A 20,908-nucleotide genomic window follows, 5' to 3' on the forward strand; every position below is an offset into this window, starting at 1 on the left:
TAGCACGACAACGTATAGTTAACAATATTTTACCTCTTTTCGAAGGATAGGAAATTCTTGTTGTTTTCAAGAAAATATCTAGGACAACAACATCGTATTTACAAAATAGTTTGCGCCCAGGATAGTCAATATACTGTTAACCAATGTATAACTGTTAGAAATCAGGGTATGGCAGTGATAACCTATATTTCGAAATTGCTGCAAATTACTTGTTTGGAACATATGTTTATGGTGCCTATAATATTTTACAATTGGTGCTGTATTTGTTTAAAAATGTTTACTGGTGTTCAAATTTCGTAATAGTTTTAAAAGGGTGTTTATATCTAGAATTGCTGGTTAGATTAAAGGCCCGTTTACACTACAGCTGCACTGAGCGGAGCTGAGCTGCACTGGGCGTGAAATTATTTTCACTACAGCTGCAGTGAGCTGCGCTGGGCGTAAAAATCGCGACAAAACGTAACGTTTTTCTATAGATGCACTGGGCTTGAGTTTAGCAAAGCGTGAAAATCTCTCCAAAGCGTATTTTTTTTCAGCTGCACGGAGCGTGAGTTTAGCAAAGCGTAACTTTAAGCTAGCTGCAGCTGCAGCACGGGGCTTGAGTTTAGCAAAGCGTGAAACGCTCGCCACAATAGAATTTAAATGCAAATTACGCTTTGCTCAGCTCAGCGCAGCCTGTAGTGTAAACGGGCCTTAAGAGAGCACGCTATTATGGATTTTTAAATAGTGGCTAGGGTCGTTTCGTGTCAATTCACCAGGTAATATAACCCATTGATTAGGGTTCCTAAAATCGGTAACAAAAAGGGTAAAATAAGACTTTCTAAAAAAAGTATCGTGTTTATTTAACTGCATAGTTTCTGGAGGTATTGATCCAACGCTCAACTTTATTTTAAACAAGGATTTCAAGTATGGTATTAATTTACTATAATATGGCCAATGATAACAGCACAAATAAGTATAGTAAATCTTACCTTCAGCTTCAAACAGAGGATGACATGATCTAACCGTGTCACCTAAAAAGCAACAGCATATTTGCAAACACCATACTTTTCGTAATAGAGAGATAAGCGATTATTTGTTGCCCAGTTAAATGTTGGCGATCAGGGCTGAAATATTCATTAAGAAACTTATTGTTTAAACGTATTGACGCCGTATAATTTGTTTGTTTATATCGTACGCAATATTGCAATAAGTAGGAAGTTTAAAGTCTGTTTTGCTCATGATTACCCTTCTTTTTGTCCAGTATCAAACTTTTTTCTGGCAAACAAAAATTAGAAAAAACATTTTAGAATTTTTAAACTAAAACTACATTCGCTCAATCATTAGCCTTGGGTTATTTCAATAAAAAAATGAAAACTAATCTTCGGAATAACTATATATATTTTTTTTTGGATGTTGACTTGGTTTTGACTCTGGTAAATATTTTTTCTGAAACTCATTGAATTTCTGCCGATCATATCGAGTGGTTGAAACCGGGAGGTTGCCCTTAATTCTACAAACGTGTGTGGCAAGTTTGGATAAAGTCCTGTAGCTGTGGCGACAGATGTATAGTGCTTGCTTTAAATGTAGCAGTGTAGGTCGGCGTCAGCTTTTGTCGGGCAATCAGTTACTTTGCATAACCCGTCAATCATTGTGTGTCAATGAAGTGTTGTTGGTCAAGCGACTAACATGTTGTGCCAGCGGCAGAGCCTGTATTGTGTTTTATGTTTTGTCTTAAATTTTCATATAGTTATGCATCACATTTCACACAAATGCTTCAACTTGCAGCTATTTAATTTTGATAGTTTAATATTTTACAATATACGTATGTCAGCAAAGCGCTATGCGATTGATTGCTTTGTCACTATATAGAGCAGGGGTGCACATTTAATTTTTTTAAAAGATGACGTCAAAAAGTTACGTCATACCGTGACGCCATGAAACAATTTTTCTAAAAAAAAAACAGGAATATAATTACCAGGGGCTATTTTAATTACACGTTGTTCTATAATAAACTCGTGCGCAAATATGCAATGAAAATCCATTTTAATCGCGCGAAACGACAAAATAGCGTTTAGTTGGTTTGAATTGACAAAACGTTGAATTTAAACCAATTGCACATTGGACATATATAAATAATCGAATATTGTTAAAATTCTGTCATTTATATTCATATTTACAAAAAAATACACTTTGTAGAATTTCTTAGTCACGCGGCGCAACATGCTGTTGCAAAGTTCTGTGCACAGCGAATTTGATATGAACGGATTTATTTAAAACCAACTAAAACATAATAACGATAGATAAATGTTTTGCAAAGAGCAAATAAAAACTAAATTACATAGTAAAAATTGACGAAAAAGGCAGTTTGGGGGAAATGCCCTGGTATTACACTTTCAACATCCCTATTGTCGTAATATTTCAAAAGTGAGTTGCAATCATGTAAAATAAATACTTATAACAACGTAAATAAGTTTCACACGTTCAAAAGCTATGCACTTTTTATCTTCTTAAACCAATAAAGTTAAAATGAACACCACCAACTTACCTTTTGTCATATGCTGTCTTATGGAGGTTGTTTGTTGCAACTCAGCAGCACCTTGAACAGTCGAGATACTTATATATATATATATACATACAGATTTATATATATTTAAAATACAGAGCTTTTTGTGTTTGTTGTGTAAATTAGAAAAAATAGTAGAACATAGGCTACTAACAAGTAAAGTATAGGACATAGGTAAATTATGGAAATACTGTACATATATATTTTCTACTTTAATTGATATTCGCATATGGAAAGCTATGCATTTTTTAATTAAACTAAAAAAAAACAAAACTAACCAAAAAAAATACAAAATTATGTTTCGATATAAGGTTCTACTCAAAACAAAACCCTTTTTACCTTTCGTCATATTCTCTCTCAAAACGGCGATCATTTCCTTCAACTCGTTATCACCTTCAACAACCAAAAGTAAATATATGCATTACCGTAGTCAGAGAATTCAAACTGTTGTTCGCGATATTTTTGCGTTGTGACGATATTGGTACAACAATTGCTTTTTCAATTGCTTTTCAAGAAAATTGTTTTCTAGAACGGTTTAGGCATTTTAAACTTGCTAGTCCTTCGCTCTGGATAACTCGGCTTTAACTCTATAACAGTAACATCTTTTGAACAAGTCAAGTTCCAGTTACGTCATTTTAAACAGTGATGTAATGACTTAGGTCTGTGGTTCTCAACCGGGGTGTCGCGGTGCCCTGGTGTGCCATTTCTAATGCTAAAGAGTGCCGATAGCTATTTGAGATTTTTTTTAAGCTACTTAATACAACTATTTGTGTACGATAAGAGACCATTATACCAGATGACGTTTTCCTACATGTTTTAATTTGACTGACTTAAGTCAATGTATTGTATAGTCAACGTATAACCCAAAATACGTAAGTTAAGTCAAGTTGTATGAAAAACATTATTTAAGTTATATGAAAAAGTGACTTAAAAAGCGACTTAAGCAGTTAGGTAAATTCATAGACTTAAGTCTTTTACATGATTACGAAGGAAATTTTTTGAAGGCACTCTGGGTCCACCTAAGTAGTTGTTTTTGGGCATTAGTGGAGGGGATTACAGTTGAGTTTCAAAATTAAATTAGTGATTAAGAAAATTGTATTGCAGCTGCATTGTTAAAATGTGCTATTAAACTTAAGTGTTCTTCAAGACTTAGTACAGAGTAACTACTGTTGATTTCAGACTGACCATTTTTGGTGTCAGACTGGCTACGTTTGTCTATAGACTGGCCGATTGGCTTCAGACTGGCTATGTCGTTGTTGTGACGAACGGCTCGACATATATTGCATTAATTCGGATTTTAACTGCTTGGAATTTAGACTAGAGTTTAAACCAATAAGTGCTTTCATTATGGATCAATGGCTAGGCGTTTAGACAGCACACAGAAAAAAATTGAAAAAAAAACAAAAAAAAACATATACCGGTAGTAAAACAATTTTGCAGTGCGGGTTCTCCTGTAGTGACAGTGATGGAAAAAGTATGGTGATGACATTCACAAAATTGTACTAACTAATGACCCTGTCTACAGACAAAATACTGAAATACGTGTTATCGTTTCCAAAAGTTAATAGAAGTCAATACTTGAACAAAATAACTAAAAAACAAATTAAATTTATGCTTTGTATTTATTAAAGCTTCCCCTACTTACCTGCTATCATATCCTTTCTTAAAACTGTGATTTCGTTTTCGATGCTTGTATAACCTAAAACATCAAATATTATCAGACTCTTTATAAATATCGTCTTTCCATGAATAGTGATTCTGCTTGTTTACATTAATGTCTTAAATTTAGTAACGTTGACAAAATGAAACAAACGTTGTGATGCATCCAATAGAAATAACATATTTAATTGTTTTAAAATAAATTAACAGCAATGGTTTGTTGCATCGATTTGAACTTTATATTGTGCAAGTTAAAACATGTAGTTTACGGTTCTTTAAATTTTCTTTTTTTAATAAAAAAATAATGATTATGATTCATTTGTAACTTTTGCAATTGATCACCTGTGACAATATTTTATCTTTTTTAATTTTTGTAGCCTATATGTATAATTAACATGCAACTTAGATCAATATATAACATAATGTTTTAAAACCTATTAGTATACGCAAAATCTTACCCACTGCTACAAGTGCAAGATGAACCGACAGGATCAAAAGTATGCTTCCCCAGATGAAACATACTCGGTATTGATTAGATCCTAGTGAAGTGAAAGTAAAAAAGCACGTTTCATATCTAACGCATTTTATGCAGTTTAGGCTTAACAAGGTATCGGAATGCTTTTCCCAAAAATATATCTGTAAACACACATTTTTGCAAGGCAAACATAGTTTTAATATGTTGTTCGTTGTACTTTTTTGAATTTATTAATAAAGGACGTATGAGGTTCAATCGATCATCGCCAAAGTACCATGGACTTTTGTGTGCTGTTCAAACACAAACATGAGCCTTTGTAATTTAGAATTTGTTTAAAAATCTGTTTACTACTTTTAGGCTACAATACTACTTTAATAATACTTAAATCGCTGTTAAGTTATAGTGAAGGAAATTTGGACCAAGTCATGCCAGTTTTAATCAACAGCAAGCCAAATCAACTAAATGGTAATAAAAATGTAAGTGTTAACTTGATAAAATTAGTAAGTTTATTCAATTTCAAGCAACATTTTGTTAAATAAATAAAGGGCAAATGTTTTACGTGCAAAACTAAGGTAAACAATTTTTTTCGTAAATTATTTTAATTTAAACCAGTGTTTCCCAACCTTTTTGACACTAGTGCCCCCTTGGGCTAAATATTATTTCATATCGCCCCCCTCATCTTGCTTTACAGTAAAGTATCATATTAATCGTTGTCTAACATCATATTGTCTGCACTTTTGTTTCGATAAGCTGTCCGTAATATTTTAGGTTGTCTAACATACATTAACTATAGGAATTTATGGATACATTAATTCACCAGGTTATGTCATTACGAGGAAATATTCAACTTTCTGCACCAATACTATCAGGGGTCGGCAACCTTTTCTTGTCACGGGCACCAATCAAACTCAGAAAGGTCTCTGTGGGCCGCACAAAATGTTAACTAAGAATTGTGTTATTGGAATGTTAGAACAACTGTGAATCAGGCGGACCTCGGATTTTTTTCATCCATACTACTAATGAAAAGTGTAATAACGCTAGTTTGAGGAAACGCGATAACCTTAGCGTTTATAGATATATGTCTAATACTTTTGAATACGTTTTCCCTTTGTTCGCAACCGTAAAAAAGCGCTAATTTATTCCAAAGACAGCATTAAAACGTAAACAAACTGAACGTAGAAAGATCATTGGCGCGAAGCGCGAAAATGTTTTGCCCGTACTAAGTTAAAATCGTCAAAAAGTATTTAAAATGGACTCGTGTCAAGTTGTCAAAGAGGTGGCGGGCCGTAAGTTGGCGACCCCTGCTTTAAATATACAAACATTTTGCCGCGTATAAAACTGTGAAACGCATCAACAACCAACAACTTAACATAAGTCAATTATTACTTAACAATGGTCGGAAAACTACTACAAGTTCGCAGTACAAAAGTTGCTATTTAAGGTTAAAAGTTACCTACAGTCCTGTTTGTTACTATTTTTATGTGAACTTTTTATAAAATTTAGCCTATAAGTACTTTTATGTAACGCCCACTTATGTGCATTCAGCGCCCTCCAATTTAGAAACAGACCCAAAACGCCCCCTTGTAACTCGCCAACGCCCACAACGTTGGGAACCTCTGATTTAAACCGTTAAGAGTATAGTAAGTTATTTGACTCAATGACTTAAGTGCAAGCAAGTCGTTCATCGAAAGGCCGCGAGGCAAGCAAAGTCTTACAGCCCAAGGTATATTGCCCGAATTCTAGTCAAGTCATTTGATAACAGTGACCTGAGTCAAGTTTTTGCGCACATAAGTCAAGTCAATAACTTGAGTCAATATAATACTGGTAGTTAACCGACGGCACGAATCTTCGTCCTAAAAAAACGCAGCCAAATCCTGTTAAAAAAATGTTGTGATACATGTCAATTACGATATAAAGTAGTTACCAGTCAAAGCTACTGGTGGTACTCCAACATTTCCATTGTTCCTCCTATTGCTTGGTCCAGTCTATGTACAGTAAAAATACGCTTGTTCGCTTTCGCGATAAAAAACAAAGAGTCTGCGCAGAAGGGGCTTATGGATTGATTTATATAATTAATAGAACTACATCAAAAATAAATAATTTAAAACAGCTTTATGCGTTTGAATGATTTGAAAATGTGAATAAAAACGCTTCACGTAACCAGTTCAAAAATTTACGTAGATTAGATTTACTTGTGATTTTTGGAAATATATTGCTGATACCGTTCTACGGCTGAACGAAACACATGTGAAGCATTCACGAAAAGCGAGGTAAATATTGTGTATTTTCTACTAAAGTTTACAAAACTTACAAACATTTGCGGCCAGGTGTGGCCCACACCTGTAGTATAAGTCAGTGCTTTTCAGCCGGATGTATTGTACACCTCAGGGTGTACCAGAAGTGTTAAAGAGTGTATCACATTGATAGGGTGTACAAGATACCTTATTACAATAAACTTTGACCAGGTGTCATTACCGGACTGAATGAAGTGTACAACACATGGCACAACATGTATTTACGCGTATACGTAGCTTGCAAGATACTATATTCCGTTTGTTACATCATAACTAAATATTTCTCTTGATTCTTCATAAGGGTTAATAATTTTTTTTGTATCTCAACCGGGTGTATGCTTTTATAAGTTTAATGCATTGCATGGACTGGGGTGTACAAGGTCTTCAGTAAACGTAAAAGTGTGTACTGTTCCAAAAACGGTTGACAAGTACTGGTCTAACTAGAGATTGATTAGCCACTAGGCAACTAAGAAAGTCCCTAGCGCTTCATAGCAGTGGCGTAGCCAGGCGAAAATGTTTGGGGGGGGGGACAAAAAACTTTTTTGTTTAGCTTTTGTCACTGTATTAACTTCTGTAACGAACACAAAGAGCAATGCTAGTAAAACGCTTCTAGCAGCAACTGACTGAGTGTTAACGCAAAACTCAAAAAACATTCAAAGAGCAAAAAACTGACTAAAAGTAGTAAAACTACGTCAATGTTTGGCAAACCTAATATTAACTGCAACGTTTGTGACGTAACAGTGCATGGCAATTGAAGGTGTTACATGCCTGTGATCGACTGTTGTTGTACTGCTCATAAATGCTACAAAACAAATGATTAAGAGTAAAATATTTATAATTTTTTTTTTTGGGGGGGGGGGGAGCATGACCTCTCAGGCCCCCCTGGCTACGTATAAGAAAAAAATATACGTAATAAGAAAAAATATAAAAATTAACTAAAGTTTAAATACCTTTTTTACTAATTTAAACCAGTCTAAACCTGTTGTACGGGTATTTCAAAAGTCAGGTTCTAGCTACAACTTATTACAGTGGTTTACAAACTGTACAATGGGATCCGTGGTAGTCTGCAAAAATTTTTTAAGAGGTACGAATAAAAACGTTGGAATTCATTAATAATAATTTATAAAAGTTGGAGATTTAAATGCCGCCAACTGCTACAACATTTTTAAGATGAGCTAAAACGATTGTAATAATTCCTCCGCGCTCCGCTACTGTTAAAATATTACATGTGATGCATGGTTGCGCATTGTGATACTTTATCATTTTGTTCGCCATTTTTGTAAGCTGTTTCAGTTGAATTTGTTGTACCGTAAGTTATTTTGCTTGACTGGTAAATGTATACTTAAAGGTGTTTAAGTAAAAGTAAACCATCAAGATAAGTTTTTTAAAGTAACTGTATCTGTATACTGCAGATGTACAATAAGCAAATTGTGGCTGTAAATGCAACTGTTGTCTGTTATGCCAAAAAACTGTCGATAACTCGGTGAGATACTTTGCATTTTTGCTAACTCTTGGTTACCCATAAGTGACTTAGTTTAACTGAATACGTTATTTATTTCCAGTTTGAACTTTAATGTATTGTTGACCAAACTCTTGGTACTTTTCGTTGTTTTCCTTCCACGTTTTTGGCGAGTTGCTTTGTATATTGTGACGTCATAGCGTTGCGTTGTGCTAATGATAATTATGTTTTCACAGCTTGCTGCGCTGCCACTGTGGGCTATACGTCACGGTTTTTAAACTGTTGGTGGTTACTTCACTGAAAATAAAGTAATTCGTTTGAGGTTTTACGTTTTCCGTGGAAACTTCGATCACGATTGGTATTAAACCTTGAAAGCAGAGGCAGCGTGTGACGTAGCTAGGAACCTAGCCACTTCCAAAACAGGCCGCGTTACATCGATGATGAATTGCCGTATTTCGTTTTAAACAGACAGCATAAAAGCAAACTACTCAATTCGATATTGCCTAAAAGTAAACATACGTAAACCAAATTTAGAATTCTTACCGCAGGATATGGTACCGCATGGCTCGAATCTGCTGGTAATTCTTCTACCACACCAACATCTTCCTTTACTTCCTATGTGAAACAATTGCAATTAGATTTTCTTTATAATTGCATCTACTCTTTCAGCAGATTTAATACTTTGACATTTTATGTTTTTTTTTCACTTATAAAAAGGAAAAGTTCAAGTCTACACCAAGGCATTGGATTCTCAAACAAAATTAAACCCTATTATTAAAATAACTAAAAAGTTTTTTATTTAAGTATTGCTTTACATAAAACCCATCATTTTTCCTATTTTAATATATCTTTTTTTGCTATGTTTAAAGTACAGACGAAGGGTGTGACTAGTTCTTCTATGGACCAAAAGTTCTTCTATTATCCATAAAAATAGTCGGCAATTTCTGATCAAGTCAATAGTGGTCATTTCTCTGACAATTGAGGTAGCGCTTGAGGCATTAAAGTGTTGGTGGTCGTAGGTTGTTATTAACTGATTACTACACCGGAAGCCATCACAGACTAACTGAATCTGTCGATCAATGATGCAAGCAGGGCAGGCTAACAAAACAACCAGCAAAAAATTCGCTCTGTTAATTTTTTAGACTATAGTCAGCCACAAGCTGAAAGTACTTTTTCTGCTAACCAGCGGCGTATTTAAAGATTTTAAGAAATTCCATCAACAAACTGACTTTTCATTACTGAACCTTTTTACAAACAAAAATTAGCCTAAAATATTGGCTGAAAGAAAGGGCGAATAACGTGTTTAGTTAGCCAAACCCGTTTCAGTTTTGTATACCTTTGATAACTTATTTAGGTTTGCGTTTTAGACTGCGTATGAAATACAGCACCGTATATATGCCGGATGTCCTTAACCTTTTAGTGTGTTGACCCTCGTGAAGGACACAAAATATTTCTTCCTATTACTCCATTTAGACATTATTCAGTGGTGATTTACAATCAAGTAATGATGACACGGACTATTGTTAAATGGGGTTAAAACCACTGCTCAGACACATCAAAAAACATCGACGCGTTGTGCAGACATTAAAACTCTTGCCTGTATAGAACTTGACTTGCAAGCCTCCAAAATAGATTCTTTGTCTACATCCAACATCGCCATGGACACACGTTGCTGAGAAAGTCGAATTTGCAGTTCTTCATATTAAAAAATAAATTTTATTTGCCAACTATAAACATGTTTGTAGCACATAATTTAAAGGTAAACAAAATCAATACTTTTCAAGAATTAAACATCAAGATATATGTGTTATTGAAAAATACACTGACATATGTGTTCAACAACTGTGGTCTAGCTCTTCTGGAGCTGCTTCTCGAGCAACGAATATGGCTTACGTATTACTAGCACACTGGCATCACAGACTTATCGAATCTGTCGATCATTGATGAAAGCAGGGCAAGCTAGAAAAACAACTAGCCTACGGTGAGGTTCGAACTCACGACCTCCGGCCATACTGGGACCTTCGTTCTACCTAATGAACCACACAGGCTCAGAGGAGCGAGTTAAGAATCAATCAAAGGCCAATGCTTGCTACAGTCTGTTAGTACAAGCAACCGGACATTGAAGTGGATCTGAAGTACAGTATTCATTTAATGAAAGATACGCACACATATGTGTTGAACAACTGTAACCTAGCCTTTCTTTAACCTTTGTAGCTCATTTGGTAGAACGACGGGCCCGGTTTGACCGGAGGTCGTTATATTATTTTCCCTTATTTCAAACGTGTAGCTCCTGCTGTCAGGAGTAATAATTATATGTTGCGGTGTTTAGGTTTTTATTGAAATTCTTGTATGAAACTGCGTATTAGGTTTGAAAGTTTCAGAAAAAATAGAAATCTTTCCTCTTTTAAAGGTTACCCCTAGTGGAATTTTGTTATGTGCAAAAACATCGTAACATGATACACACGCCCAGGTCCTTTGTACTGTGGTACTAGGGCGTTTCCAATTTCAAGCGATGCCAAAGCTTGATCTTATTTTTAACATAGTGATTTCTATTAGTAAGCAATAGCTACAAACCGTCGAAGGTAGGACGTTTTTGTTGATCTGAAGACATTAGATCTTTTATAGCTTGACTTAAGTCGGAATCCATCTCTTCCTTGTTACCACTGGTTACAAACATCCATTCCAATAATTTTCCAAAGCTTTAAAGAACAAAAGTAATAGTAAATAGTCTAAGCTTGATATATAATTTCAAACCACAAATGACGTCTGAATAACTTCAGATCACGTTACGGTCGATAACTGTATTAAAATATTTAAAAAGCGTATACTAGATAAGTAACCAACGAACAAGTTATTTTAAGCATGTTTAAAATTTAATACCGCTAATACAAAGACCAAATTTTAAACCGTATTATGCAATTTAGGCGTCCACAAATCAGGGCTAATTTGGATAGTATTGCGGCACAACACTGTATGGTCAGCCGAATGCATATCATGTGATCATAAAGTGAGCTATATGGGACATCAGCTTAGGGTTGCTATAGGTTGAGACATGTCAGGAAATTTAGTTTTGGAATCTGCGTCAGAAAAAAACGTTATAATTTGTTAAGCGAAGGATTTGAAACATATTTTGGCAGTATGTGCTTTTTGTAGCGCACTTTTTGTTTAAAAAAAAAAAAAAAAAAACGTGTAGCTTCACTTTAACACAGTGATTCTCAACCTTTTTGTCACCGCGTACCACCTTGAGGTTCTATAATCTTATTGCGTACCAACAAGCTCGAAAATTGCGAAACAAATTCGGCCAACTCTCGAAAAAGTGTCCCTTTTTCTAACTTTACAAGAGACACCGGTAGTCAAGTTTTATGATTCTTTGTTGTTTTTCTATGATGTCGTAAAATAAATTTGCATAGGTGTTCCGGAAAGATAATAATTCCTATCAAAATGTATAGTTTATTACAATAGAAAAAAAAAATGTTTTGTAAAACTATTATTTCATTTAAAAACATACTGACTGCGTACCACCCAAAATGACTTCACGTACCACGCGTAGTGGTACGCGTACCACAGGTTGAGAACCACTGCTTTAACAGATACAATGGTGCTAAACGTGTAGCTTCAAAACATTTTCCAACCTGTACTCGTCCCAACCATTGCCGAAGGTCTTTCGCTTCTTCCAAGTGCTTGCTTCAATTGGAAGGTGCTCGGTATCTGGCGGAAGAAGTGGTTTCCCTTTTGCTTCTGCGAAGAAAACCAATGTTGCATCCAATAACACTTAGGTCAATTTCTTTTAGGTGAAGCAAACTGTTAAGTCGGACGTCTTTCTGATTTTATTACATTTTGGTTAAAATAGTTGCCTATTTCTCAACGCTGTGCAGGCTAAACAGTTTGCTTGCTAATGTTTCGTTTTAAGGTTTTGCTTTTTAAGAACATTTTTCGAAATCGAACGCGTTTGCAACTTTATTAGGTTAATATTTTATGGCAAAGAACCGTTTGAGGACTATCGGTCGTGGTGCGGTTAAAGTTTGTTAAACAGATAATAAAAAATAATTTGAGATTGAGCACAAGTCGCAAATCATTTATTACTGTTTGACGTTTGCAAATCAAGCTGGATTTTAATACGTGAAACTAAAAGCTAAGTGAAATGATTGTTCAAATAAAGGTGCTATTTAAATGTTGATACCTAAGCGGTTGGTTGCTTTGTTGCGTAGCTGCGACATGGGTAAGTTAAGGTAAAGAGGGTAGTACAGCACATACACGCGTTTATAAATGTACAATTGCGAAATAGGAAAAAGGCGATCTGCACGCTTCGATGAACGTGGATGCACATCGGTAGGTTCGCTACAAAACATTTGTATGTTCATATATTAAACAAATAGATTTTACCTTTAGAAAAGATTGCATACTCAAATGAAGTGACCTGTAAAAATAATCCATATACATACGAGTAAATTTAAGTATTAATTAATTAGATAATTCCAAAAATTAGACGAAGTCTGGCAAACAAAGACGCGTCAAAGAAGGATAATTTTGTTGACTTTTACTATATAGCAATAGACCTAACGGCAATTATGTTCATTGTTATAACCGTTATTTTTATAGTTTTTGCAGTTTTAAGAAAAGCTATTTAGTCAAAAAGCGTTTGCAACTATGGCGTGTTGCGCTGTGTGACACATAAACTCTATAAAGTGCAATTTAAGTTAAATTAGACTGTAAATGCCATTCCTTCGAGGAATATGCGAATTTCTTTTATGTGCTTAATGTGTCACGTATTGTATTAATCTAAATCTAGTTTTTCGAATTTAAACCATATAAACTCAATTTGTTAGCCGTTCGCGCAGTTAGATTAAGTCTTAGTTGTATAATTGCACACGGGATCGAGAATAAAAGGGATAATTGTTGTTTGACGTAACTTTGTGGCGCTATTGTCCACCCTTACACACCCTTAATCCATCGCTGTTGGAGATGCTATTTTCCTAAAAGACATTTGCATTTTGCCGATAACGTATAAATCAGTTTAGCATACTTTACAGTCTAGTTGTCCCGTAAGCATATTACCTTTGTCACAAGGTCCATAGCAGTGATAGAAACTGTTTTTCGGGTCAGGTTAAGATGGTAAACTTTCGGAGTGCGAGTATGTAGAAACTGCATTGCGTCTAGCACCTAAACAAGAATAAACGAACTGTCAAATACTTGTTGAATGCCTATACCGGCAGTTTTGAGAAATGACTTCAGTTGAGTGCGAAACATTTCCTCCTTTTGCCTGAATTATTACTGCTCCATGGGTGCCTTAGAAGTAGGCGGCTCAGCATTAAGGTCCATGGACTCATGAAAATCTTAGTATACGGTTTGAAAAAAGTTTTATATTTGCACGACCTAAATTCGCAGGTTTTTTAGGCTAGCTTATTTCATGACGCTAATTGATGACGCCATCTCTGCAAAATTTCAGGGTGTGTACGCTAACCAAAATATTTTTAGGATCCTTATTAAAAAAAGTTGAAGAACCCCTGCTTTAGACGTTAAGCTTAGCTTATTTATAATAAATACCCACATCAATTGATATGTATGGGGTTGCATGCACAAAGAAGAACAACATTTACTTACACCGTGCACCACACTGCTCTTAAAAATGTCAATCGTCTGCGGCGAAATAACACATTTTGATAGACGAGTCATAAGTTCTTCACAGTTGTACATGTCTTCACGCTCAAGAAACACCCTTTAAAATTTGAAGTTGCAACTTTTTAACAATGCGTTTGGTCATTTTAAAAATAGTACGGTGTTCTGTGTGCATGATATATTTTTACTAATACTCCTTTTTTAATATTTTTACGTGATATAATCAGCACTCCAGTTGCCTTAGCCTCTTTAGACGCTGATCCAGCATTTTAGTTAACACGAAATATCTTTTTAGGAATGCGTCACAAAGTTATGTCAAATTATGACGTGACAAATGTCCATCTTAACGTGACGTAAACAAGCATAATAAAAAAGCATCACTTTTATTATATATATACATATACATTTGCACTTTACAGTATGGGGTGGGGGGTTGGCCATGTCCCCCATAGCAACCTCCCCTATTATTTGCTACTGTCTGATATATATTTTAACTGCTGCTGTTAATTAATTGCATGGCGTGGCTATAGGTTGTCTAATGCGATTAGACCCACATTTACTCCTACGTGTTAAAAACTGTTGTGGTCCAACTGTGTTACCTGAATATCTCCCTTGACTGAAATATGCCATAAAACTTCACGATATTATGTTGAAATTCATATCTTCCACTTTGAATGTAAGAAAGAATGTTGGCTTCGTTTTCAAGTTGCCTCCATCTTTCATGCCTGTGTATAGTGGTAATAAAGAGACATGGTATTTGGTTGCGTTAAACAACAAAATGCATCACATTACAATCCAAACTTATGAGGTCTGGTGTGTTTTGCGATGCATGCTTCTCGCCATAATATAAGGTTTTCTAAAAGGGCCAAACAAGTGGGCACCAGGCCATGTCATAAAACTTATTTCAAGGGGGCTACAACCGATAAAAGGTTAAAAAAAACATTGACTTATTTTCTATTTTTTCTACACTATATAGATATGTAAAGTTTGTCAGTCATTAGGGCATTTTTTAAACAATTTAAGATGATGAAATAATAACATATTATGATTGATTCAAAGTAAATAGTCGCGAAACAAATTACTTCATTTATTTTTATAAAGAGATGACACATCTGATGGACAGCATAAATCAATAGTTCAACAAAGAGTTTATTTCACTTACTTTTGAGCAAAGTTTCCTTCAATGCCCTTTAAGACAGCTTTTCTCACACCGAGGTTCTGTAATGTAATATCACAGTGTACTTGATAATCATCAACAGACAGTTGATCTTGTGTTATAATAGGAATGTCTTTCATAAGACTTCTCATTCTATCTTATTTTTTATTCTGAAAAAATGTAATCAGTTTATTCTGACCAAGGACATAGGTTCAATGGTGTTTCATGTTTTTATCAATCCAACTACACTAATGTTCCTTGTAGTGACGCCCGAAATTTAAAATTAGGAAAGGTCTCATAGCGTTATGGCTTGTGGCATTTACTCTGAATTGTGTCGTTATAATATATTTTTTCTATTCCATTTCAGATCCTAGTTTCCACCTTTATCCACCTTAGGCATGCCCAACAACGCTGATCAAGCGTTTTATTAGAGGTGCGTTGTTTTTCTAACAACCGAACTAAACGTTCATTCATGCCAGCGAGTATTGAGTTGCTTTTATCCTAAGAAGAACAAAGCGAATGGTAAACAGCTGAGAAACGGTTTCGCGACACCCCAATCAAATACAAAACCTACAGTCAAGTCCCAAAGACTCCACTTAAGTATCAAAAACACAAAATTTTATTTTTTGTTGAAATTTTTTCCACAAAATGTTTTAAAACCAGTTTTAAAACAAGAGGTGAAACACCTGTTTCAAACTTTTTTGTTTTGATCAAAGAAATATGTTTTGGGTTTCTTGAACTACAGGGGCTTTATATCAAACTTCATGGCTTTGTTAAGTTTGAATTTTGAAGACAAATCGCATTTTTCCATACTGGATTTAACAATTAAACAAAGATTAATCGATTGAGATCAGGTCAAGTGAGTTCCCTGGCCAGTCTAAGCTTTTAGTTTTAGAAAAAAATTATTCATTTGCTTGGATTTAGAAAGTGGTGCGAAATCTTTCTCGCATACCCCAAAATCATGTGAAAGAGCTGCTTGTGTTTTTGCTGCTTAACTCTTAAAGTTTTGTTTTACGGTTTCTCAGCAAAACATTTGAAAAATATATTTAGTAATGAGAAGCACAAAATTTAAAAATTCGACAATTAAAAAAAAACAGTATTTCTATCTTTTCGATAAATAATAATATAACATATTGTTCTTCTGTAACCAATAAAAACCACACCAAACTGCTTCACGCGAAAATTCGTTTCAATTTGGAGCACTAAAGTTTTTGAATGAAATTTAAAATTTGGCAAGGCTTACTTTATTCAAATATTAAGATGTTTCTCCATATTTTGTTGGGATATTATTACTTATCTGCAATCTGCGAGAACCACCTCACACTGAATATACAACCATAACTTTAGTGAATTGTTGTACACAAAAAAAAAACCAAAAAATTTAAACATTTATCAATGTTATATACTTCTGTGATGGCCCAACGAGGGTAAATGAATGAAATCGTGAATTTTATTTTTTTTTGTAAACGTTTATTAATAAAAACAAGATTATGGATTTTTAAAATACAAATGTTTAAACCACATGTCTAAATACTTTCAATGCTTCAAATAATTGCATGGAAGTAAATAACCTGTAAACAGCTTTCCCTCAATTTAACACCAATTTTTGTTGTTTCTAAAGTTAAATTACTACACTAACAGCCTGTTTAACATGTGACGTTTTTCCATACGTTTGATTAACTTTATGAAAACGTCTGACTGTTTCACTGCAATAACAGACTTTTAAACAACCTATTAGTTGCGTGGTTTTCAGCGCAACTTCAATGAACCAAGTTTTGGACTACACAAAACGTAGTAGTTCTAAATCGCGACGGCGCATGTTTGATTGTAATTTGACTCCGCAGAAAAGCGGATATTTTGTTACGATACCGCTACCCGACAGATTTTGGCAAGTCTTTCAACAATTTAATTTTCTTGTTCATAACTTCAAGCATATAACCTACAGCAGAATATAATCCACAGTATCAACCTTCAAGCATATAATCTACAGTATCCACCGTGGGCCATCGACATAACTCTCTAGCTAGATCAGTGGTTCTTAAACTGAAAAAAATGCTAGGGGCCCGTTTCGTAATCTTTTGAAAAAAGCTTAAGAACCACTGAGCTAACTATTGCACAACCAAAGTGTAACCATTTTTGAAACTTTCCAGTTAAATTAAATTTGTGTTTTTTATTATGACTATAAACCTTTCTTGTAAAGTTTTGTACACATTTTTCTGACACCTGCTTTAACTCATCAGTTTGTATGTTAAAAGTAGATTATGGGATCTTTTTTATTCGTTTTATCGCGAAAAGTTACGCCGCCTAATTGAACGTACGCTAGGGGCAAGTTTGGTTAAAGGCCTGGCGCTGTGGGGAACAATTGTGCTGCTTCATACGTAGCCATGAAATGCGGCGTCGGCGTTTTTCCGGGCGACCTAATACTTTCCAATACCCTTCGCCGAATCATTAAGTGTCTGGTAAATGCTGTTGGGCGAGCAACTGGCGTGTGCAACGATTTTGCAAAAGGGCGTTTAGATGCAAATGAAACATTCCCTCGTAAAACGCATGAATTGCACTGCAGGGTTGCTCATGGTCAATTTGAGGCCAATATTTAGCGAGTTTATACACCGCTTATTTGTCAAGTATGCTAATAGTAACGCAACAAAAACGACAATTGAGTAATCATCTCGACAAATGTAGTGACATCGCTTGGCTCACTAGAAAACAGAGCCGAATGTTATAAATACCTTGGCGGAGTCCAAGAATAAGCTTTGTAATAACTAACTATGTTAATTTCAATTAAAATTACTTATTTATTAGTTTTTTTAGAAATGAAGTGTTTTTAATCGTTGATTGAAGGCTGTATTTGTTATTTACGTGAATTAACACTAAAATACAATCCTAAGCATTTTATAAGCAGGGGGACCATGAGGGACACGAAGCATGAAAAGGTTGAGAACCACTGACCTACAGTTTGACTTCTGACAAAAAGAACAGTGCCTAAACAATTTCTTGAATGCACTCGACAGACGCGATTATGACGTCACAATACGGCGTGCTATTCCTATTCAGATTTGTGTACTTCTAAAACAAAAAACCTGTGTCGGATTAGTTGCTTGATAAAGCTTAAAACGTGGAACAGTTCAGACACGACGAGTAACTTTCAAAAGAAAGTCCAAACAGTCTCAACTTCGGCTTTGTTACTAGCTAAGCAACATTTCTAGGAAAGCCAACCACGTACGCTACCTTATGTGTAACCTTTATCCAAACTATAGTTAATATTAAAGAAACAGTAACGCCTCAGTGTAAATATGTTTAAAATGTTGGTAACATTTACCCTGTTAGCAAAATTGGGTATTCAACACCCAAAATCATTGGGTACTTTTTTATCAAACAGGGTACGCGTTTCAAGGGGACGCGTTTTGCTAAATGTCAGACTTTGTTAATAGTTCTTACTTTTATGCTAAATATCAGACCTTTGTTAATACTATTAAAACGTGTGACTGTTTCACAGTTATAAGCGGCTTGATTTAATTGTGCAGTATCTTTTAAACTTCTTTTTCATCCTCACCAGAACGACCATCACTTCTGTTAGTTGTTTGGCTAAAAAAACGTGGAACAGTTCACCCAACCGGAGTAAACTTTCATAAGTAATTAGGTTTTATTCCAACCCACATATAGCTAGCTAGTCATAAACTAGCTATATGTGGGTTGGAATAAAACCTAATTACTTATAGCTTTTTCATTAAAATGAAATGGATTAACCGATGTTTTGTTGTAGGAGTTTTGGGTTTAATTAAAATTTTTTATAACGACTATTGTTTAGAGAAATTTATTTATTTAATATATTTTTTTAACCATCCATTCTTTTTAATAACAACAAGGTTAAATAGAATATTTAAAATTATTAGACCTTAAATCATGAGCTTGACTTATAAATGGTGCAACTGTAATATGTCGAGATACAGTTCACGAAGCCCTTTTATTGTACAGTTTATTGCGCAGCGCTTACAACTAAAGGTTACACATAAGATAGCGTGGTTGTTTACTAGATGGTGCTTTCTTTAGAAATGTAGCTTGGCCAGCGACAAAGCCGAAGTTGATACTTTTATTCGGATTTGGTTCTGAAAGTTTACTCCGGTTGGGTGAACTGTTCCACGTTTTTTTAGCCAAACAACTAACAGAAGTGATGGTCGTTCTGGTGAGGATGAAAAAGAAGTTTAAAAGATACTGCACAATTAAATCAAGCCGTTTATAACTGTGAAACAGTCACACGTTTTAATAGTATTAACAAAGGTCTGATATTTAGCATAAAAGTAAGAACTATTAACAAAGTCTGACATTTAGCATAAAAGTAAGAAGTCGCACGTCAAAAAGGATGGTTTTGTAGTATTTTAAATCCTCTTTTACCTTTAGTTTTTTTTCCTTTAACGTGTAACAATGCTTTTTACCGTGATGAGTGAATAAAATAATTAATAATTTTGCCAAATAAAGGGTTTACCGAATACCTTTTACCAGGATATTAAAGTGAAAATGGTATACACAAATTAAGAGAAAGGTTAGATTAAGTTGTATGTAACCAAGAGATAAGATATTGTGGGAAAGACTAGGTCCACTTCTTTTACAGTAATATTGTGGCCAACGATCGTGCAGGTTGAAGGCATATTTGTCATTAGCAATTTATCATTTTAAATATTGGCGTGTGTTGTTCGTGTTATGATTTAGTTTTACATGGGATGCATAAAAAGGAAAAATTCTTTTGATGTTTGAGTAAGCTTACTACAGTACTTTGCAAGACGTTACACAATTTGCTTTTTTTACTTGCAAATGCTAACTGAGAAACAACGAAATTATCTAACATGAGAAGATATAATAACTGAGAAAAACGAAATTATCTAACCTCCATTGCAAGAATGTCGTACGTTTAAATTTCTAAATTTATGTTAAATTGTCGTTCTGTTTTATGACAATGGTCACACGATTTAAATCCAAGCCTATAGATGTTTTTCCAAAAGCCATATCAGGGTCGCACTGCAAGGGGCTGAATTACAGTACAAAGACACAAAAAAAAACAGCGGGTACGTGGGCGTTCGCTTTGTTGAATTGTTTAGCGAATTCACAGTAACTTGATACGGTGGGCGCGAGTTGTGCACTACTGAACAGGGTTTGTCGTAAAGTTCTTGCTGGTCGACCGTGTAGTTTTTTTGTTTACTGAGCCATGTTTATCATTTGGTTAATTAGAAGCATTTTGTCCGAACATACTATTTAAATTGTTTATATAGATCGGACTGAATCAGTTTTTTCTTTACTTACTCGGCATTGTTAGTGTTAACAGTCCGCTAGTTTAAGTTCGGATTGAATTGCATGGGCTTTATCATATGGGGTAAAATTTATTTTAGGAACATATCTTGTTGTTTATTTTGCTTTACCAGGGAACTTCAATAAATCAAAGTTGGCCAGCGAAGCACGAAAGGTTAAGAAAGTACTAGTTCACGAGGAAGGTCAGTCAACCGTCGACTTGGTATAGCGTTTGTTTAGCTTCTCATTGGAGCTTCACCAGCGCAGCGTTTGCGATTCGCGCATTTCATACTTACACGGGTTATTGTTACGAAAAAAATATGAGTTAAAACATTTTAAAAGCTGAAAAGGACTTGATTGAACTGACAGTTTATGCGTGGGCGCTGTATAGTTATCATTACGTCACAATAATTATTAATGTCGTTAG

This window comes from Ascidiella aspersa, chromosome 3 (assembly GCF_963924565.1).
Source record: "Ascidiella aspersa chromosome 3, kaAscAspe10.2, whole genome shotgun sequence".
In the NCBI taxonomy this organism is placed as follows: Eukaryota; Metazoa; Chordata; class Ascidiacea; order Phlebobranchia; family Ascidiidae; genus Ascidiella; species Ascidiella aspersa.